The sequence below is a fragment of the Octopus sinensis genome, linkage group LG13 (genome assembly GCF_006345805.1).
Source record: "Octopus sinensis linkage group LG13, ASM634580v1, whole genome shotgun sequence".
Lineage (NCBI taxonomy): Eukaryota > Metazoa > Mollusca > Cephalopoda > Octopoda > Octopodidae > Octopus > Octopus sinensis.
In genome coordinates this window covers 46,661,996-46,679,495 of record NC_043009.1, presented here as the reverse complement: position 1 = coordinate 46,679,495, position 17,500 = coordinate 46,661,996, and the positions used below count along the sequence as shown (strand labels likewise).

At 35.5% G+C, this 17,500-nt stretch overlaps 1 protein-coding gene and 1 pseudogene across 1 annotated transcript in view; both read right to left on the bottom strand.

Annotated features, from left to right (window-relative positions):
* LOC118765809 (GATA zinc finger domain-containing protein 14-like) overlaps window positions 1-17,500 on the bottom strand; it is a 70,805-nt gene that overhangs the window by 51,260 nt on the left and 2,045 nt on the right. The gene's annotated exons all lie outside the window — the stretch shown is intronic.
* On the bottom strand, window positions 10,334-10,452 carry LOC115218698 (annotated as a pseudogene).

Genomic DNA, 17,500 nt, shown 5'->3' with positions numbered 1-17,500 from the left:
TTGATCACTCTTTCTCCTCTTGCTTTTCTCTCTGGCTAGGTTACCTAGTATCTCCCTTTCATCAGCATACCTGTTTCTATCCTCTTTCTTGTACCTCTCTCTCTCCCCTCTCTCTCTTCTTCTCCCACTCTGTTCTTCCCCCCTATCTTCTACACCCTCTCTTTCTCTTCTCTCTCTCAATGTTTCTCCCTCTCTATCTTCTATGTTTCTCTCTCTCGCAAGGTACTCGTATCTTCTCTATAGCAAGACACTTGTTTTTTGGCTCTCTATTTCTCTGTCACACTGTAACCTTTCATCATTTGACACAGCGTCCCCTCCTCCAATGAACACGCCATCTCAAAATTTCTCGTAAGTTTCTTGGTGACCCTGCTGGTGCTGGTGCAACGTAAAAAGCAACCAGTCCATACTGTAAAAAGGTTAGTATTTGGAAGGGTATTCAGCTGTAAAATTCATGCCAAAACTGACCTCGCCTGTGCTAGTGCCTCGTAAAAAGCAGAGTCCACTCTGCGGAGTGGTTGACCTTAGGAAGAGCATCCAGCCTTAAAAACCCTGACAAAACAGACATAGTAGCCTGGGGTAGTCTTCAATCATCCAACCCATGCATGAATGAAAGTCTGGCGTTGAACGATGAGATGATGAGGACGATATGAGTGAGTGTGTGTGTGTGTGTGCGTGTGCATGTGTGTGTGTATGAATGTAATAATTGATATATATATATACGTATATATATTCTTTTATTCTTTTACACGTTTTAGTCATTTGATTGTGGCCATGCTAGAGCACCGCCTTAAATGGTTTTAGTCGAAGGAATCGACCCCAGAAATTATTCTTTGTAAACCTTGCATGATACTAACTTGCAGCAGTTTTATGAGGTTGCAGCAAGCTATGTTGATATAACGTAGGCGTAATTATCTTACGTCATTTTTTAACGAAAACAAAAGGCACTGCACATCATTATCTAACCACAACTGGAGGCTCAAACGGAATGGAGTTGAGTATACAACCAACTGGTCTATAATAAAAAAAACGCTAGACCATACAATAAAACATCGTTGGTGTGTAACTTTTATGTAGAGGAAACTGTAGAGATCATTACATCCAGGGAACACATAATTAATATTCTGTTGTGTCTGGGGAGAGTCATTGTCTTTTAGTGCCTTATTATTTAACACACTTACCGGTAAAATTTCCACTTATTTCTTATTTTTATTTTCTAAAATTTTCGTTGCGTCTTGCAACCTTTTCAATAGTCTTGACTATTTTAGAAATAAAAATAAGAAATAAGTGGAAATTTTATCGGTGAGTGTGTTAACTAATAAGGCACTAAAAGAGAATGACTCTCCTCAGACACAACAGAATATGCTTCAACACACGAACTCATATAAAGAATCTTGCAAACCAAATCCAAAAACGAAACATAATTAATAGACATTCCGAAATAACTGTATCATGCAAACATAAGATCAAAGCATCCTTCCCAGAATTCGAACAGAACATTACGAAACAGAGAAACACTACCTATCATTACCTTCTAATTGATAAAGAGAAGAAACTATAAACGAACTAAACAAAAACACCCATAATTTTCCTGTTATATCACCGTACCACCAGAAGAGATTAAAAGGATCCTTTAAGAGAACATTTTTTGTCAACACAGATAACGTACTTTAACATCAAAATAAAGTTTGCTTCCTGGCTCAACAACATCTGAATTAATTGAGGAAGTGCCTGCTGTGACTAAAGTCACACCAATGTCCTGTACTACCCATCCTAACATGTGCACACATAAATATCAAAACAAGCCTTGTCTCACTACACATTCCCTCTCTCCTTTATCATTAGCATCCTTTCTCTCTTTTCATCACCTTCTCTCCTTCCTTACCAAATTCACAGAAAACTGACTACATACCCCAATGAACCTTTCTTTTGATTGGTAAAAATTGATACCCAACCTTCTGTTAAACATTAATTACTTCGAACTGTAATGTCAAATCGCCCGAAAAAATGAACGCATGATCTACGACCAACATGATATCCATGGATATTACAGATTGTATAGTAATCGTACCAGGAATAAAGACTACGGTCATAAGAGGCATTTGATTTGTGAAAACGCGTGTAGCGATGCATCAAAATATTTAAAAATTCCATCCGTGAGTTATTAATATTATTATCATTATATGAAAACTCAGAGTATATTTTGCTGGGCATGATGGAAAGTGTCAGCTGTCCACAACCAGTATACTAAAGCGACACTTGTTTACTGATCATGCTTCAAGAATCCTGCGAAGTATTCTTGCAGTTCCAAGCAATGCTGATTTTTGCAGGTGCTCAACCTTCACACTTGCACCGATCTTTTTCAGCCTTGTTGGTAGTTGAGTACTGATACTTCCAAGGGCATCAATTACTCTTGGTATCACGTCTGCCTTTTTTCATTGACCACAACCATCGTATTTCCCACTTTAAATCGTCGTAGTTGTTTGCTTTTTCTTCTTCTTTCACATTGATCCTATTGTCACCGATAATCATACATATTCTTTATTTTTTATTCACCACATCAATGTCCGGTCTCCTATATCTGGTCACGTGATCGCACTGGATCATTTCATCCGCAGGATTTTGCAGTTCTCACTTTCTGTGACTCCTTGTAGGGTTTGTTCATAGCATGTCTTTGCTCTTTGTAGGCCGTGATTTCCACAGAACTCCCAATGGATCATTCTTGCCACATTATCATGGCGTCGTTTTTATTCGCGTTGTGCCAATTTCGGCCATTCGTAAACGATGTGCTATACTGTTTCACCCCTCTCATCACACATTCTGCATTTGTCCCTATCGGTAGTGTCGTTGAATCTGCTCTTCATATAATTGGTCCTTAACGCTTGTTCCTGAGATGCACATATGAGTGCTTCTGTGTCTCTCTTCAGGCCACTCCACCTCATCTATAGCCAACGTCTTGGCGTTTACATCTCTTGCAAACTAAAAGCATATTTTTTCATTCCATGCTGTTTTTTTTTTTGTTCATTTCTTGCTTAAATTTTCCTTTAGTTACTCAATTTTCAGTTTTGATGACGCCAGCCTTCTTCGTGTGTTTTAACAGTTGTTCTACGGCATTTTTATATACCACCCTAGGCTGTTTTCCTTTGCTGAGATACAGTCCTGGCAACTGATCAAACCTCTCCCACAATTTCTTCTGGACAAGTACAGCTTGTCGGTGTCCCTCTTAGTGTGGAAAGCTCCGTGTACTGTTAACATTTGTCTGCTCTTGGTATCCATTTTTTTTCATTTCTCTCTTTTGCTATTTTATAATTCCCGCTCTATACGGAAGTGATGCTATCGCCCACGTATTCACAGCTTGGATTTTATTCCATCCTGTCAACTTTCATCGCAGCACCAACCTTAGTTGTTCTTTCGTTTAGTTTTCCATTATCTCGCTGCACTCTAGATTATTATTATTATTATTATTATTATTATTATTATTATTATTATTATTATTATTATTATTTTTATTTTTTTTTTATCATATAAGCGCAAGCGTGACTGTGTGGTAAGAAGCTTGCTTCCCAACCACGTGGTTTCGGGATCAGTCCCGCTGCGTTGCACCTTGGGCAAATATCTTCTACTATAGCTTTGAGCTGACCAAAGCCTTGAGAGTGGATTTCGTAGACAGAAACTGAAAGAAGCCCGTCGTATATGTCTGTATATATAACTTATAAACAAGGGCAAAAGGAAAATTATTTTTATGCCACCAAGAAGCCCTCTATGTGCATATACATAAATACGACAGGTTTCTGCAAACGTTCTTTACACCAAAATTTTCAGTATTAGCCTATTGTAGAAACAACTTGACCGAGTAAAATCGAAATCAGAATCATGTTGTCTGACTGACAGAGCAAAACTTATGTCAACTGAAGATAGTTTTTGGCCTTCTAATACACCTCGGTCACGCCCGTTTACAATCTTGTACAACAATTACCTTTAGTCTTTCTTCTACATCAAAATTAATAAAGAAAGTATGACACAATGAACGGGCGTCGATAATATTGACTGCAACTTGACAGGGCGTTGCTTATTGTTACTCAAAGCAGATTACAAATAAAAGAATACACGAAAATACGAATACATACTTACACATATAAATTTATATGTGCACGTATATCTGTGTACGTATGTATGTCTGTACAGGAGGTGAGAAATAAAGAAAAGATAAAAGAGAAGAAAAAAGAGAAAAAACAGGAAGAGAGGAATAAAGAAAAGAAAGAAAAAAAGAAAAGAGAAAAACAAGGAGAGAGATAATAAGTTAGTGGTAAGTCAAGATAATTTGAAAATAGGAATGATGAGATGAGGATGATAGACAGAGAAAGGTATTAGAGTGTAAAAAGATAGAAGGAATGGGGGTAATAGAGAGAGGGGTATAAAAAGTAAAGGGGTGTCAGTTAAGTAGTCATAGAGCCTGAGTGATGGAGCAGAGAGAGAGAGAGAGAGAAAGAGAGGGGGGTAGCAGTATGGAATGAAGAATTTAGGAATATAGATGATTTGTTTGGACAGTTCTATCTTATTCTACCTCACCCAACTTCGAATCTATTGTAGTAGCCTCTAATAAGCAAAAGCATTCTCTTTACTATCAAAACTCACATAACTACAACTCTAGTCATACGAACACTCAACACACATACAGCTCCAGCACAGATACCCTTACATTAGACCACAACCACAACCCATCCCATCCTACTGACACTACTTGGAACACCACCAGAATCTCTACCACCCTTACAAATAGTACAATTAATAACAGCAATAGTAATAATAGTAATGATGATCAGAACGTTAATAATATTAATAATATAGAATCTTCTACCTCTTTCTCTAACCTTTCCTCTGACGATATTACCTCCTCTATTCCTGAACGCAGTCCCCAAAATTCACCTAATTGTAATTGCTGTCCTGGAACCATCTGCCCGTTACAAACCCATTGCAGAAGATATAATGGAATTTACAAATGCACTGTCCTTAATCTATTACACAACTATACAGCCATATACATTGGATCAACCTAAAAGTTTAAGCATCGATATGCCACCCACCTCCATTCTTTTAGATACGCTAAACATAGTAAATCTACAACACTCGCCAACAACATACATCATCTCAAAAATACAAATATACACTATACTCTATCATAGTCCATACTGGACTTAGGGCTTCCCTACCGACGTAAACGCTCAACATGCACACTTTGCCTGAAGGAGGCGCTTCACATATTAAAGCACAACTCTCCAGCACTGCTAAATAGACATAATGCGGCACTAAGCACATGCAACCACCGCTTTTTTCACACATTCAAATTCTACCACAAATCCAAATGCCTAAACGATCATACAGTATATTTCCACAATACCCCTTAGGTAATCCCTATGAATCTACACTTTAAGTCTTAATCCCTAATTCCCCAATCATATTCGAATATCACAAGCATCTAATTATATTTGTGTGTATATGCGTGCATGCGTATGTGCGTATATATATATATATATATATTTGTGTATGCGTGTATGCATGTATGTGTGAATGTATGTATGTATGCAAGGTATGCATACCTGCGTATACAGGGGCGATAATACATACAGATACATCTACATATAGGTGTGCATGTGTACATTTACACATGCATACGAATTTTATATGTAGATATTGATATGTATAAACATCTGTATAAATATATATATATACATGTCTAATATATACATATGTATAAATCTTCATATATATTTTTTCTTCTATTACTAAACAGTGACCTGTCCAACCACCTAATCTATATTCCTAAATTCATTTCATACTACTACCCCTCTCTCTGCCCCATCACTTAGACTCTATCACTACTTAACTGATACTCCTTTACTTTTTTACCTCTCTCTCTCTATCACCCCTCTATCATCTCTCTATCATCTTTTTTACTCTCTAATACCTTTCTCTCTCTATCACCCTCATCTCCCCATTCCTACTTTCAAATTATCTTGACTGACCACTAACTGGTACACGTTCTCTTATTATCTCTCTCTTTGTTTTTCTTTTTCCTTTTTTTTCTTTCTTTTCTTTATTCCTCTCTTCCTGTTTTCGATTTGACCTTGCAAAAACATTCCGTACTTTTAGGGTACTTTAAATAAAACCCTTGATTCATTAGCACTGTGTACAAACTCTATATTGGAATGACCAATTTTAGATACTATTGGATTTTCATTCCTCCACTTCACTCTCTATTTCGTATCTTATCTAAATTTACCTATTGCTTAACCATTTTCTCACACTCTCTCCGATGAAGGGATATAATATATATCCTGTAAACAGCTGTAAGACCTTCTAGTTATAAATGTTCTAAAATCTTCACACCCATTTTTATCTCATTCTGAAAAATAATTTATATATATATATATATATATATATATATATATACATTTATATATACCTTATATATAAATGAGTGTGTATGTATGTGTGTATGTGTGTTAAGTTAAGGGAGACTGTATACAAGACCAGTGAATGTATTGTATGCTAATTTATCATAGGCTTTGTAAAACGGATTCTACACATGAATTATCATCGAAGAAAGTATCGGTCGAATCTCTCTTTCTCTCTCAGTCTCTCTCTCTCTCTCTCTGTCCCTATATATATATATATAATATATATATGTGTGTGTGTGTGTGTGTGTGTATGTGTGTGTGTGTGTGTGTGTGTGTGTGTGTGTGTGTCTGTGTGCATATATGTATGTATACGTGCGTGTATGTATGTATGTATGTATGTATGTATGTATGTATGTATATATATATATATATATATATATATATATTATATATATATATATATATATATATATATATATATATATATATATATATTCTTAATCGGCAGAAATTACAGTGCGAGAAATTACATGCTTGATAAGCGCTATGCGCGTAACTCCCGGCCCGTGAAACTCTTTGTTATTGCTGAGAAATGGGAAAGAAAGGCACAAAATCATACGTATATACATACGCGTGTGACATTGTCGGATCCCCGATCGTGTGTTTAAATAAACAAGAGTCAACATTAGAAGAAAAATATATACCACGTCATGGGGATAAACGTATAAATATTTATCAGATATGCAGATAATGATATTTCGTTCAAACTAATTCAGCGTGAGGGCTTAAGAGAAGAAAAAGCAAAAATGAAAAAGAAAAATGATTAAATTAAGAACAATTATGTGATATAAACAAAGATATAAGTAAATACAGCAACAGAGAAAACCTACAGCGAAATAAAATGAAGTCGTGTACTGAAGTTATACTATCTAAAACATAACTGATGCCCGGATTTATTGGTGTTTCTGGTATCGAACTTCAAAGCGAACTGTATGATTTGATGCCTTCCTCAACGTACTTGAGCACAATGTGAGAGCGCATTGTAAGGTACAGTTTAAGAGTGCATTGTAAGGCCCAGTTTAAAACCGCATTGTGAGGTACAATGTAAGAGTGCGCTTTTGATGCTGGCCCAAGGATGTGCTACTCAAATGTTTAAAACCGCAAATATTGCATACAATTACACCTTGAAACTAGGCGTGAACTAGCGTTGAAAGCACACCTGGTGCAGAAACAGTTATGACTGATCATTAAAGATGTGTTAAAGTCTTCCTTTGTCTTATTATTTGGATTGTATTTTATTCTCCGATAAACTCACAAAGTTTTTACATCTGAAGAATTTTAGTATTAGTCCGGAATCCGACAGTGTAGATAGCCTAAAACTCAGGTTCATTGCTGCATTAGAAATACTCTTTCTACACTTCGAGGACGTTACAAATATATATATTCCTTTATTCATTTACTTGTTTCAGTCATTTGACTGCGGCCATGCAGGAGCACCACCTTTAGTCGAACAAATCGACCGGAGGACTTATTCTTTGTAAGCCTAGTACTTATTCAATCAGTCCTTTTTGCCAAACCGCTAAGTTACGGGGGACGTAAACACACCAACATCAGTTGTCAAGCGATGATGGGAGAACAAGCACAGACACACACACAAATACACACACACATATGTATATATATATATATAATATATATATATATATATATATATATATACGATGGGCTTCTTTCAGTTTCCGTTTACCAAATCGGTGTGTGTGTATCTAGGATTGTATGCGAGTGTCTAAGAGTCCATACCAATGTAAATGTCTGGGTATATTCCTTTGTGTATATCTGCAAACTCTCTGTCTATCTATTCAGACATGTTATATATGTATTAAGTTTTTTCCTTCCATTATACACACTTGCTATTTGTCAATCTGATTAGAATCCTTATGCTGGGTGCTTTTACGACCTTCTAAAATCCTGAAAAGACCGATTTCTCTTCCGCCCCCTCTCTCTTGCAGTAATTCTCTCGCTCTCCCCACTACACCCCTCTCTTTCTCTAGATTTTTCTTTCTATCACTTTCTGCTTGTTACAATTTCTTTCTGTTTATGTTCGTTATCGTCTCTTATCTGCACAATTTGTATTAACGTACACATTCTATCCATATTTTATGTATGCGTATAGATAGTTATTTCTACGTGTGTCTTTCTGTATATACATATATACCTAAAATTATCACTTTGGAATATAGAATTTGTAAATTCAAACATAATTGTAAAGTCGCCAGAGCAATAAGGGAGTAAGAACTTGCGGTATAACGTTTCTTACAGCTGTTTCTAAAACAGGTGTACATATCTCATTGAGCGAAAATTTCCGTTTAAAAACCAACTATGCTGTCTTCAGAGAAGAAGGGTGAAGGAATATCCATAATAAAGGATATTAGTCGCTAGCAGTTCCATCGTACAAGAGAGAATGGGGTAGATTGCGAGTGGGAGGTTTGCGAGGAATACGGCAAATGTAATGGAAAGATGATCATGGACGAATGAAGGTAGATAGAGTATAACTGATAGAGTGAAGGTGTACATAATTTACTAGCTTAAAAGCCGCTCTATCGGGCGGCTTTAAGCTAGCTCCTGTGGAGGGTTCTTCATTGGGCATAGAGCCTAATAATGACACTTAACATATTAAGTCTGAATAATATTTTTCAAGCAATGAACAATTTTCGTCAAAACAATGATATCATGTCGACTTGGAAATTATTGCAAAGCTTCAAGATAAACAACATGTTTTGTATTTTTTGTCTTCACATTCGGGGGTGTGTACAATTTTTTTCTGTCTAACCTTTCTCCTCTCCCCCCCCTCTCTCTTTCTGTTGATGGTATTCAACCATCATTATCACCTGTACAGCCACCATCGCCAACACAACTGCCGTACGCACACCATTCAGTCTTTTGACGCCACCACCTTCAACATCATTGACTTCGCCGCCTTCCCCTCCATCATCATCACCATTGTCTTTCACATCCCTTACTACCACCGTCATGCTTTGACCGTCTCAGCTACCACCATCACCATCGCCACCGCCTCTATCACAACTACAGCTCATACTTATACTATAACCCCATTACTATCTCAACTGCCAACCTCCTACCGCCCTCACCATCTCTATGCCTACTATTACTCTCACCCCAGCAAGAGGAGTAGAAGAAATGTCATTGGATAGTGAGAGAGTGGATCAAAGTGTGACACACTGACACACAGAAATTCGTTTGGCTTTTTTTATTATAGAAGAGGCAGAGGGATATATATATATATATATATGTGTGTGTGTGTGTGTGTGTGTGTGTGTGTGTGGAGAGGAGAGAGAGAGAGAGGAATGGGGGGCAGCACTAAATTAAGTAGGGAAGGGAAGTTTCAGCAGTAATGTATCACGAAGATTATATATGCAATGGCAAAAACCCAAGTAAGCGTGGCGACGTCCGGTTTGGATTAGAATTATGAGATAGACAAAGAGGGTGAGTTATCGTATCAGAGCTGTAAACAAGATAAAGTCTACTGACAATAGCAGTTTAATATTGTGATTCAAGCAGGACGTGTAGTGGGGAGGGAATTGTACTAAATATTATTGGTAGGCTATAGGGTAGAGCAGAAAAGGGACCCGAGATTAGATTCAACGGGTTATAATGGTGCCAGCTGTAAAAGTAGAACTGAAAATGTAAATTTATATGGAGTGAATAAAATATTAATTTATCTTTAGATTCGAATAAAGTGAAGTATAACACATTAAGGTTACCTAAATTGAAGTAAATAAAGTAAAATAAAAACAAGATAAAGCAAAATAAATAATGTAAAGAAAATAAATAGATTAAATTCTTAAATCCTTAAAAATGTTTTAGCCCAAAGGCCGCGGCCATGCTGGGGCACCACCGCTGATAAAAACAATGTGCTATGCTTACTGCACCTAGGTTTCCCAAGCGGTCACCCATCTAAGTACTGACTAGGATCGACGTTGCTTAACTTCGGTGATCAGACGAGAACCGGTGCTTTCAACGTGATATGGAAATACATTAATTTAATTTTACTATTTAATTTGAATAGGTAATATATAAATGTTAAGGTAGGTAGAGAGAGAAAATATAATGAAGTCGTCACTATAGGAATTAAGTGGTGTATGACGAATTAACACAGAAGAACAGGTGGTGTGTTCTAAAAGTATCCGACAATATTTTTCCCGCCAAATGTATACCTGCACAAGAATAATCCATTGGATGGAACGTGACACCACCCTTACCTGCGCATGCTTGAAAACTTTTGCGCCGATAAGCCACCTCAGCTCCCAGCTGTTATACCTAACAGCGTCATGCGCAGCTAGTGCATTGTGTTTGCCAAAAGCTTGGTAATACTCAAACTTAAGCTACCCCCAGAATTCAAGTAGCCTTCAGCAATGATGCCACGGAAAAACTCAAGGACTGGTACAACAGCTTGAAACATGGCCGTGCCTCGGTGTAGATCAATACCCGCTCTGGCAGGCCATCCACAAACCGAAACAAGGAGCGGATCCAGAAGGTTTGGCGAATAGTCATGGAAGGCTGTCGAGTAGCAATCCAAGAAATTGCTCACAAGGTGGAAATATTAACAGGAGAGGTGCATTCTATTTTAACAGAAAATTTGCGCATGCAGTGACTGTTGGCGAAATTGGCCTCAAAGTTGCAAGGAGAACAGCAGAAGCAAATCCGCATGGATATCACTCAGGACATGCTGCACTGTGCAGACCACGACCCATATTTCATGAAGATTATCACTGGTGATGAGATATGGGTTTATGGTCTCTGCTCGATGCGTCCGGTCATCTTGAGTGAAAATTTGACGAGCGCACACTAGATGTTTGTACTCTAAGCGTTACTTTTAGGAACTGACACAGCTGTTGGTTAAAAATTTTCGCATACGCACGAAGTATGGCGTCACCTTTCACCCAAAGGATTTTGCCTCAACCTGCATTAGCTTTGGTGGGATATAATAAAGCCGTGTTTTTCGTTTAATGATTGTGTTTGGTTATGTGATAGTATTCATATAAATTCTCTAACCGTAAGTAACACAGAGCCACTTGGCCCAGGAATGAAGAATCCAAATCAAACATGGACCAAGATCTATCGTACGGTAACTTTTTCAAAGGTCTTGTCTGTTCATCCTTTCTTTCGAATAGAAAATTAATTGGTGGGTTAATATTTCTTTAGGGGTAACAAGGTGTGTATATATATATACATTTATATATATACACACACATACATATATACATTTATATATACATATATATGCATATATATAATACATATATATATATATATGTATATTTTATATATATGCATATGTATATATGTATATATGCATATACATATATATATATATACATACATACATACATACATACATACATACATACATACATACATATATTATAAATAAGTTTGAAAATTGAGATTCAGTGAGAGAATGATTTTATCACTTACGCCGGAGTAGTCAACCGTACGTGCGAAAATTTCAAACTCCAGGGTCTCACTCAGGATATGTTCAAATCACTTATCTTCGTGCAAGGACTTATGGCACTTGAAGATAGAGAAATTCTGGAAAGGATTCTTTTGAAAATGGAGCAAGTGACCCAGGTAAATCGTAAATATGATGTGAAAAAAATACAAAATAGTCCATGGTGTAACGGCCGATAAATTACATTTCATGGGCAAAACATGTATCGACGTAAAATTTCGAGGAGAGACACGTGAAGCAAAGTTATTCGTTGTGGATAATACAATCAATCTGTTTGGCACAGATTGGTTAGAACTATTTGATTTATGACACCTCCCCATAAATCTTTACTGCAATAACATAAATGACCCAGCAAAAATTTAAATGGGTTGTCCCGGAAAGCACAGTGAAAAGATGTGTCAGGCTCCAATGCGTGTTATGGTTATGGGGGCATACACTTCAAAAGGATTGTCCTTTTAGAAACAAAAGTGTTATTGTTGTCAGAAGCTGGGACACAAGAGTTCTCATTGTACGAGGCTCAAACACAGCGGAGAGTGATTGCAACGGAAAAACAAGAGTATTTATGCATGAAAAGATAAAAGACGTGAATACTAAATTACAGTTAGACACAGGTAGTGATATCTCGATTATAAATGCGGATACTTGGAAAAATTGGTAAACCGATATAACGTAAAACAGCGAAAATAGTCCATGGTGTAACGGCCGATAAATAACATTTCATGGGCAAAACATGTACCGACGTAAAATTTCGAGGAGAGACACGTGAAGCAAAGTTGTTCGTTGTGGATAATACAATCAATCTGTTTGGCACAGATTAGTTAGAACTATTTCATTTATGACACCTCCCCATAAATCTTTACTGCAATAACATAAATGGTTGTCTCGTTAAAAAAAGTCTTCGGATGAACTGAAGAAAAAAATGAAAAATATGTTACTTCAAGTGTTATCAGAGGATTTAGGTCTATGTAGGAAGAGGGAAGCCTATTTCTAAGTAAGTGAAAACGCAGTACCTGTATTTAAAGCAAACAGAAAAGTACCGTTCGTGGCAATTGAAACTGTAAATGAAGAGTTGGACAAACTAGAAAAGAGTGGATTGCTCGAAGTGAGTGATAACCACGGTATATATTAAAAAAATATGATTAGGCTGTTTGCCGATTTCTCTACAGAATTGAGCGACCGCTTTAAGGCGTATCACCATCCGCTCCCAACTGCAGAGGACATTTTTCTAAAGTTAAATGGTGGAATTGTTTTTCCAAATTAGATCTGTCTGAAACCTATTTACAGATAAAAGTAAATAAGATATGTTCAATGTATTTGACAATAGATTCACACAGAGGATTGTACAGATACACATGATTATCTTTTGGATTAAAAGTGGCACCAGCAATATTCCAGCAAATCATAGGTACTATGTTATCTGATTATGAATTTGCAATCCCGTACTTGGAAAATTTAAAAAAAGGTTTAAAAAATAAACAGAACAAAAATTCAGATGACAGTCTTTCAATTTGCGACGATATTCTGATGTATGCCCAAACAATGGTGGTTCCAACTACATAAAAAAAAGGTGTACTACAACAAATTTCACAGCGGACATCCAGAAATGGCAAGGATGAAGGGTCTGATGAGATATCGAAAACTTGGCGAGAATGTGCCGAGGTTGCGCACTCGCGGCCAAAGCTCCGCTGGTAAAATATCAATCGTGGCCAGAGATGAGAACACATAGTCTAGGGTACACATTAACTATGCCGTTATATTGTGTGTGTGTATATATATATATATATATATATATATATATAATATATATATATATATATAATCGTTTTGTTTAAAAACAAACTATATTTTATTTAAGTTTAAACGATAGAGCTCAATTCGAGGAATTTCATATCAATCTCAGGCAATGAAGTTTCAAAAGAAAAAAGTTACGAGTGTTTGTTTCTCAAATTTGAGGTTGATAATATAGTTCTATACTTTTTTTTATGAATATAGTTTTATAAGGGAATTTTTAATATATGTCACCGGTAAGGTAAGGAAAATTTATCAAGGACACCGCTAATTGACACTTTTGACACATTATCAATTAGCTTAGTAGCATAGCCTGGAAAAAAACATGGATTGCATGGGAAAATGCGAACAAGAGAAATAATATTCTTAAGATTATAAACCTGGAAAAGTATAGGAAAAGTCATTACACTTGGAAAAGTTCAGGACAACTTATTACATCTGGTAAAGTACAGAACAAGAAAATTTTTACTTAAAATTTTGCAGATAAGGATAAAATTTGAATATTAAAAATTATGATTTTAATTTACAAAGTAACATTATAATTAAAAAGGTAATATCATTTTGTTAAAATATTGACACACTAGAATACTTAAAAAATGAGAGCCAGAAGTCCCAATATAACTAAAATTTTATTCAAAGTAGAATAGTATAAATGGTAGGCAAATTCATTATGTGAAAAATAGGCATTATGTCAAGACTAAAAATGTGAAGACTTGGCAATATTAGGCAAATACTCAAGCAAATTTTACTGTGACTTCGTTGTTATAGATAGATTTTTCTGTAATATATAACTAATTTATGTATTATTCTATTTCTTGTACTAACCAATCATGTACTACTATTATTGTTATAATTGTTTTCAAATTTATAATTATTAGCTAATAATTGAAAAAATGAATATTTTTTGAAGTGCAAAAATATTTTAAATGATTTACTTTTATTTTTAATAGAAGTAACAAGTAATAACAAATAGAAGTAATAACTTGTCATAAAACTTTTATCAGATCATCCCATAAATTCTGTCCAAACTTTGAATAAAGAAAACAAGTGATCAAATGCTATATTTAATTGAAATTTAATCATCAATGTACTTTCCCTAATTATCTATGACTTCCTTCCATCTATTTACAAGCTTTTTTAATCCCATCAATATAAAACTCTTTTGGTTTCAAAGCGAAGAACTCTGAAATGTCCTCCTGGCTTGCGAAAGTTGTGTTCCCCAAATTATATGTAAACTACGAAACAAATGGTAGTCTGAAGGAGCAAGGTCGGAGAATAAGGTGGAAGAGGAATTTTTTCCCAACCAAGCTCTTCGATCTTCTGTGATGCGATCTTTGCACCGCGGGGTCGCGCAATGTCCTGATGAAACATCACTCCTTTTCGATTCACTAAAGCGGGTCTTTTTTCTTCAAAGTTTGGTTCAAACGCTCTAATTGCTGACAGTAGACTTGAGCATTGATTGTTGAATTAGGTAGTAACAATTCAACAATCCTTTGCAATCCCACCAGATAGAGAGAAGAATCTTTTTCCCATGAAGTTCCCTTTTACCCCTTTACCAAGCCACTGTTTACGACATTTAACATTTCGATAGATGATCCATTTTTTGTCACCAGTTACAAGTCTATCTAAAATGGGTGAAACGAGTCCGTGAGAATGGAGAGAAGAGCAGATGTCAACTCGAGTTTTGCGGTTGCTTTCGGACAATTCTTGAGGCACCCATTTTCCATGTTTAGGAACCTTTCCAACTTGTTGAAGATGACGATGAACAGTTGTATGGTTTGAAATAAGCTTTATTGCCAATTCTTCAACTGATAATGCAGGAGTTTCTTCAAGTAATGCCTCAAGGAGCTTATCATCAAACTCAACTGGACGCCCTCTTCGATCTTCATCTTCAAGGCTGAAATCTCTACTTCTGAATTTTGCAAAGCATCTTCTGCAAGTTCTTTCATTCAAGCATTCTTTTCCATAAACTGAGTGTATGTTTCTAGTCGCTTCGGCTGCAGAGGTTTCTATTTTGTACTCATAAAGCATTATGTGCCTTAAATGCTCTTTGGACACTTCCATGTTAGAAAGGGTTTTAATAAAAGAAAATTTAATTCTGTTATTCTGTAAAATAATATTTAATGAGTTTACATGTACACAAATGCATAAAAATAATTTTTAACTCCATTAGACATTCTCATATGGTATTAAATTTCATTCAGTTTTAAAAAAGGTAAAATCAGACAGAACTTATGGGATGACCTGATAGTTTTAATAAAAGCTAATATTTTCTAAACCTAGACATTTTATTTGAAATTTTATCCTTAGCTGCAATATTTTAAGTAAAAGTTTTCTTGTTCTGTACTTTAAAGATTATATATATATATATATATAATTGTATATATTATATATATATTATATATATATATTATATATATATATATTATATATATATATATATTATATATATATATATATCACACACACCTATATCTATAACATATATATATTTATGTATACGAGGGGTGTATGAAAAGTCTTGACCCCCCAAAAATACAAAACTTGGACAAGACTCCTAATGAAGCTCAAAGGTCTAGATGGCTAAAACGTTTCATACACCCCTCGTGTAATATATATATATATATATATTATATATATATATATATATATATATAGATATATATATATATATTATATATACATATATATATATATTACATACACACATGCATACAGATACATAAGAGCCAACAGACGTGGCTGCAGGCAAATCTGTTTTTGATAGAAAACTTGCTTTTCAGGCTCCTGATTTCGGCTTGGGACTCACTGCGTGACACTTGGGTGTAGGTGCCGCCTACTGTAGCTTTGGGTGGACCAAAGTCTTGATAGGGGACATGGTACACGGAATTGCTAAGAACTTCGTTATATATATATGTGCGGCTGTGTGTGAGTGTGCGTGTGTATCTGTACGTGTGTGTGTGTGTGTGTGTGTATCTGTACGTGTGTGTGTGTGTGTGTGTCCAACAGCTTCACTAGAGGACCGCTGTTAACTCATTTACGTCCCCGTGAATTCGCCAAAAGAGACCTTTGGAACGAGGACCGCAAGAAAAATAACCAGTGGTGTCAAATTGTTCCACTAAAATCAGGACGCCGTTGCACTCACATGGCCGCAATCTAATGACTGAAAAAGAGGGAAAGGATAGATAACACACTTACACACATACATACGTACATGTATGTATGTATTTATTATAGTTTTTTAAATATTTTTTTATTTTATCTAGTTTCAGCTCACGAGCTGTGGCCATGCTGGGGCACCGCCATTTGGTGTTGCTACATGATTTTACTTCACTATATATATATAAATTATATATGTATAATATACAAATGATGTATACAAACTATATGTATAATAGATATATATGCATATACCTTATAATACATACATATATATATATATATTATATATTATATATATATATATATAATTAATTAATAAGGGTGAGAGAATTAGATACTAATTTAATAGTATATCTATTCTACACCAAGTGGCCTAGTGCTCCGAGAACCTGGATTATTATAATATTTTATAAATATTATAATATTTTTACAAAATAAATATAAGAGAGTGGTCACTATATGGCTCACTCTAGCACCAGTAATCCAATAGGTTTCAACCACAAAAATACATGTTTCCCATGAAAGTCAGTACGATTGTTAGCTCACACAGACAGGGCAAATAAAAAATAACAAAAATACAGATTATTTTGGGACAATTGTTTCGCTATTAATGAATTAAATGTAA